This window comes from Pongo pygmaeus, chromosome 2 (genome assembly GCF_028885625.2).
Source record: "Pongo pygmaeus isolate AG05252 chromosome 2, NHGRI_mPonPyg2-v2.0_pri, whole genome shotgun sequence".
NCBI classification, from domain to species: Eukaryota; Metazoa; Chordata; class Mammalia; order Primates; family Hominidae; genus Pongo; species Pongo pygmaeus.
In genome coordinates this window covers 118,113,491-118,119,490 of record NC_085930.1, presented here as the reverse complement: position 1 = coordinate 118,119,490, position 6,000 = coordinate 118,113,491, and the positions used below count along the sequence as shown (strand labels likewise).

The window sequence follows — 6,000 nt, the reverse complement described above, 5'->3', positions numbered from 1 at the left end:
GCTCTGCTGGCTGCCTGGCCTGCCTCAGCCACACCAAAGCCACGGATCCCTCTGGGCAGGGAGAGCAGAGGAAGAAACATAGTGCTCTGTGGGCCAGGAGGAGAAAACCCCCGAATATTAAGGATGTGTCTGAAAAAATGATATATCTATCCTCAGAGATGCTGAAAAGAAATATGAAATTTAGTCAGCAACCTTTCTTGTCTCCTAATGCTCAGATCTTTTAGTGACAGGTTTCGTAACCCTCTCTTTAGCTGTTTCTCCTATTTATTCTTATTGTCCTTCCTCTGATTCATGCATCTCCATGAAAGTACCACACACATTCATTTTTTGAGGAAATTTCTTGGTTTGCATTTTCAGCAAAGCATCTTTGTGCATGTGCAGGCCAGCGTTCATTTGTGGCCTGCCTGTGAGAACTCCAAGTGTTCGTGGAGATAATTTTCTCATCCTATACACAGCCTACTACAAAAGAGACATGGCTGTCATCAAGGGATCTGTGCCATCAGAACATTTGGTTTCTAGTCTCCCAAATCCTCTTTGTTTTTGATCGTGACATTTCTTCATGCTCAGATGCATACATGATGTAACATTCTTTGTTGATGTTCTGAAATGTGTTTTAGAGTTATTTTGGCTTCGCACAAAATAAGAATGGGGCTCAAAACTTTCTGGTTGAAATGCTAATCTTTGGGGCTTTTTCTTTTCTTTTTCTCCTGCTTTTTGGTACCATGCATATTTGTAAAGCTTTACGCCCAAGAATGGTATTTAATGGATCCTAGACTGTTTTGTTGGAAACAGGGCAAATAAGAAGTCTCTCTAGGGGATTTGTGGGCCTTTATTGTGGTGTGGGAGTGTGCCCTAAAGGGGAGCTCCTCACAGCCTAATTGTTGACGAGTGATGGAAGTTCAACAGCATGGAAACTCTACTTCTCGCTCCAGCTAAAAAGGTGCTTATAAAGGTAGCTGGGCTATTTTAGCAATTTGCCTTATTTTGAAAATCCAATTTGGTAGCTTCATTAAAGGGCACTAATTTAGTGTCTTAGGGGAATATATGTGTAAAGGAGCTTGTCAACAATCTTAGATGTTTGCCAGTGTATAGGTGAGCTCATTTCCCCAAGCTGGGGTTACCTGGTTACATGCATGCTCCTTGATTTCAAACATAGTACGAAATAAATTCAAAAGCCCTCAAACCAAAAGAGTAACAGCACCACTCCCTCTTTCCCAAGTACCACCTCCCATTCCTCAACGTAGGGTGCTCTTGGTGCATAAACACATCTGCAATTGACATAGTCAATCTGTCACCTAGAGGTCTAATACGGAGGACAAAGTTTTAGTTAGTTTAGTAATAGTTAATATATGACAGTCTAAGGGCCTTAAAGCATGATAACTGTTTTAAATTGTTTAAAAAAATAGAAAAACTTTCTGAACACCTAGAAGAATCACTTATTGCTCACTGCATGCCTAATACTCCCAAGGGTATATTTTAGTCCCACATTGGGACAAAAATTTTAAAGTTGAGTAGCTGAATGCTAATTATCTACATAGCCTCAAATAAACTTGAGCCTTCTACAGTTCTCACTATGTTGACAAAATATTATAAGAAAAGATAGAAAATTTAGTTGAAGCAAATTAAAGTTATTCTTCTTTGGGATGCTTTCTTTGAAAAATAAAGCTTAAAATCCATGAGATAATACAATAAATATTGTCATCAAGTTTGTCAATACACAGTTAAGCTATGAAATCACTGTTTTGTTCTTTCACATAGTCACTGGAGTTTGTACTAAGAATACTGAGTTCTCCCTAGATATAATTTCTAATCCAGTTTATATGACTGGGTTCCATTTAAAAAAAAATGAACTATCAGTGAATTCTGATTTTTTTTTTTGTAGAGACTTTGTGTTATGATCAATCTGCTAAGGTTTCCTGTTAATAGATTACCTGTCCAACCATTCAGCAGATGCCGAGATGTAGTTCTGTCCAGAAGAGAAATCAAATACGCTAACTTTCTTCCTATGCAGTCTCAATTTCCCTCAAAGAAAAATAGGTTTTTCAGAATGACTTGAGATGAAGGGAAGGGTAGTAAATTAGAAATGCTTTCATAATTTTCCTTTAAATTTTACGTGTTTGGAAGGAAGGAGAAAATACTTGTAAAAAAGCACTTCTGGAGATGACTACGTGAAAATGATCAGGATGTAGATCAAAGTAACAGTTTTGAATTATTTGGGTTTGGTTTGCCTGAAACCTCATACAGCAGATTCATTCTCATTCTGGTGAGAGCTGAACACCAAGGGAGACAATTTCAAATAGTTGGAAAATAATCACCTACTCATCAAGGGTCGGTACAACCTCATTCCATTTTTATAGTAGTTTCTAGAAGTACACATATCATTTATTTGAGATGTATAATCAATATCTTAGCATATATGAACACGGCCACAGCTGTAGAAATCACATTTCTATAATAATGCAAAGGCATTTATGTTAATAAATCTGTTTGTAATCTCTGTCATTATGGTTGGGTGTCAATAAGAGAAACTAAAAGGATGTGGAAAATTTCATAACATGTTTTATGCTAGTTATTTGTTTGTTGTCTATTCATGGGGTTACTAATTACAACTGGTAAAAGTTGATTTTCTCCTCTTCGGTTTATTGTGGGATGGGGCGTTCATTTCACCAGATACATAGTTATTCAGTGTCTACATTTCAGAAGCTGAATTGCTGGATATAGTCAAAATGAGCTTTGGCAATTCCATGTGTGAGTGTACAACTATAATTTTGCTGCACATTAATAACAACCTTGCAAAGAATCCCAGAATCAAATGCCTTGCTCTCAGCTGGGAGCAGAAAGCTAGAGTGGTATATCTTGGCTGGTGACCTATAATGTTGGAAAAGTAGGCTCTACATTCACTCAGAAGGAGTAGGTGGAATTCCGGAAATTTATTCACTCTCCTTCACTACGCCTTTTCCTTTTTTTTTTTTTTTTTTTCCTTCCTTGTAGTGTGTTAGTGAGTGCTCCGAGACAATGAAAAAAAAAAATGAATTACAGGCAATAAAAATAGTGCATCTCTAGAACAAGAGGTAAAATCAAGGCTTTTATTTCTTCAGGTGTCAGCTCTGTTCCTTCCCCAGGTCCTACCCTGTCCAGGTTTCTGTGGCACCTCTGTGATTCCAAATCAGCGATCAGGTGGGCAGCGGTCTGGGCGGTCACCCACAGGGAGTACACTTGGTGCTGCACGCTCGGACTTTCAGTCTTGCTCAAAGCAAAGAATCTCCAAGAGCTCTGAGGCTACAGATTCATTCGGGTGGGGCGAGGTGTTATTATTGTGGGATCGTCTCTGCAGAGTTGGCCTGGAGAGTGAGCGGTGGAGGGAGTGGAGCAAGGCTTCGTCAAGAGTCCCCAGGAGTCCAGGGGCGCCCCCCCAGACGGGTACGCTGGAGGGCCTGGGCACGGGGGACAAGAGAGAATACATGCCTGCTGGCTGGGAGCAGGGAGGCGGTGTGGCGGGGCAAGGGGGCAACGTGCCAGTTTTCTTCCTGATTAATGATGCTCACGCTGCTGCGCGTGGCTCATGCGCTTTGTCTCCAGCCTTAGGGCTGGCGGAGAACGGCCCAGGGAATGAGTGGTACCGCGGGCGCCCGGCGCACCCAGCAGGTGCCATCACTCTGGATGGGCCAGTTCTGGATGCTCCCAGTGGCACAGAGGCGGCGACACTGGCAGGCGTCCGGCTGCGGCCACCTCCCGGGTGTGGCAGGTCTGGGGCCCGGGGTCTCCGGCCAGAGCAGCTGCGGAGCCACGTGCAACACGCGCCTTGCCCTCAGCCCGGGCGGGGACCTGACGCATCCGGGGCTGCGGGGAGGAGCCGGGCGCCGCCTCCGGCGGCAGTGCCAGCCGCGTGGGAGGGCACGGACCGGCGGAGGGGCAGACGACGGAGGCGGCCAAGCGGGAGGAACGGGACCGAGGGATCGACCGAGGCTGGCCGGCTAGGGGTGGGACTGGCAGAGCTACGGACAGGTGGGAGCAGTCAGACAGCCTGAGAGAGGGAGACCAGAACGCAAAGAGAGCGAGAGCATTAAGTAGGCAGGGAGAGGCACACAGAAAGATAGCAACACTCGCGTGCTCCCTCCCTCCACACGCCCTCCTCTTACCGAGCGAAGCGTCCAGGGGCACAGAGTGGGAGAGGACTGTGGGCACAGAAGACCGGAAGAGGGACGCTGCATTGCTGGTGGGACGGAGGGATTCGGACGGACGGACAGACCAGCGCACAGACTGGCAGCCTGCGAGAGTGGCAGCTTTGAGAGCAGAGCGCAGGAAAGCGAGAATCCCGCGCCGAGCTGCTAGTCGGACCGACAGACGGTCGGACTGACAGACGTGCAGACGGACAGAAGAGCAGACAGGAGGCGGGGGCGCGTTCACTCCCGGCGGCCAGCCGGGCAGAGAAGGCGGCGGTGGCACGTTCTGAGCGCGTCCGGAGCAGAGACCAGCAGCAGCAGGGGCAGCGGGGACGCAAGCCGCGACCGAGCCTCCGCCGCAGCCCTGGCTGCCACAGCTGTGTGGGATCCCAGCCGACACTGCAGAAAGCTCCTTTTACTAGCAGTTAAATAAATCGACCGAAAACAAAACAAACAAACAAACCCAACAACAACAACAACAACAAGCCAAGCCAAAAGCCAAAACAAACAAATCCAGCCAAATCAATCATTGAGAAACAATAATATTAATAAAATCCAAAACTAAATCAAACCAATCAAGGCACCAAGACGCAGGGGGGATATCCACTGTTCGATCAAGGTAATAATCAAGGTCTTCCGACGTGAACATTGCACGCCTTTTGTGGATTTTTAGAATTCCTTCTTTCTTTCTGCCGTATATCTGTCTGTTTCTTTTGAATTATTTCTTGTCTGTATTTCTTCTTCGTGTTTGTAGAAAGCTGATGTTGTTATACATGTATTGTGTTTTTTATGTTTCGTCAAGGAGGGATGGACGCTCCTTCCCCCAAAAAAGACAGAAATGGAAAGCTGGAAGTTGGCAATGATTTTCACCAGAGAAGTCTACAGTGATTTGTATAGGCTTTATGGTAGAAAGTTTGCAATGCTCTTTTTGAAAGAGACCTATTGAAGAGGTAGAAAGTTATACTCTGTTTGTTGTCCTGGAAGGATTGGGGTCGTAGGTCCCAAAGGGCTCAGGGGGAAGAATAGAAAAGATGTTCAGTTTTATTTTTACATGCATGAAATCTGTGCTTCATTGCAATTGCCAATTTACTCTTTTCTGTCTCAGGTTGTAGATATGGTGGTAGAATTGAGTTGAATTAGGCAAGTGTCTAGAAAGTTTCTTAGGAATAGGAATTAACTCACTCAATGTTTACGCATAGAAATATAGCTGGGGTGGATGTGGTTGCTGACAGCTATTTAGGTTTGCTACCTGATCACCTCCTGAAGATGTAGGATAAGGACAGAATCCAAGCCTAAAAGAGAAAACAAAGAGAATTGAAAGTTATAGGGGTGGGCAGCTAAGAAATATAAAAGGCTGATAGAAGTCATTTTCATAAGAATGTGTTTAGAGTACAGATATTCATTTTAATTTTTGATTTCTTTAAGTTTTTTAATGTTTGATTTTGTACCAGTATGACACTCAGCCTCTCAAAACAAGAAGGACATTCCCCAAAGTTGAAATGAATCTGTATAAGCTTTCGTTCAAATGCAGAATAAATTCAAATGATTCCTAACCCCTCCTCATCTACTTTGGAGATAAAAACTGCTATGATTGTTTTAAGTAAACAGAGAAGTGGAGATGACAGGAAATCATTTTTCATTTGTTAAAAATCAGAAAACCTTTGACACACTTTAAGATAAATACACCTACTCCTTTGATCCTTTGTGTATGTATTACCACAAGGCTTAAATATCTTAATAAGATTTTAGTTAATGTCATTTTCATGAAAGACAGTCATTTGGAAGCCAAGAGCTCTATCTATGTTTTGTTCAAATAGCCGAGTAATCTACTATCCTG

General features: G+C 43.8%; 1 protein-coding gene across 14 annotated transcripts in view; it reads left to right on the top strand.

Moving 5' to 3' along the window:
* The first annotated feature begins 3,334 nt into the window (after positions 1-3,334).
* The window catches only part of ARPP21 (cAMP regulated phosphoprotein 21), a 157,213-nt gene continuing 154,547 nt past the window's right edge, over positions 3,335-6,000 (top strand). For 4 of the 14 annotated variants that reach the window (XM_054482519.2, XM_054482517.2, XM_063662060.1 and 1 more), the window contains exon 1: positions 3,820-4,782. The gene's annotated coding sequence lies outside the window, so the exon portion shown is untranslated. Of the gene's footprint in view, positions 3,421-3,817; positions 4,783-6,000 lie in introns of those variants that run through there. The other 10 variants (XM_054482521.2, XM_063662061.1, XM_054482520.2 and 7 more) reach the window with 6 other exon arrangements.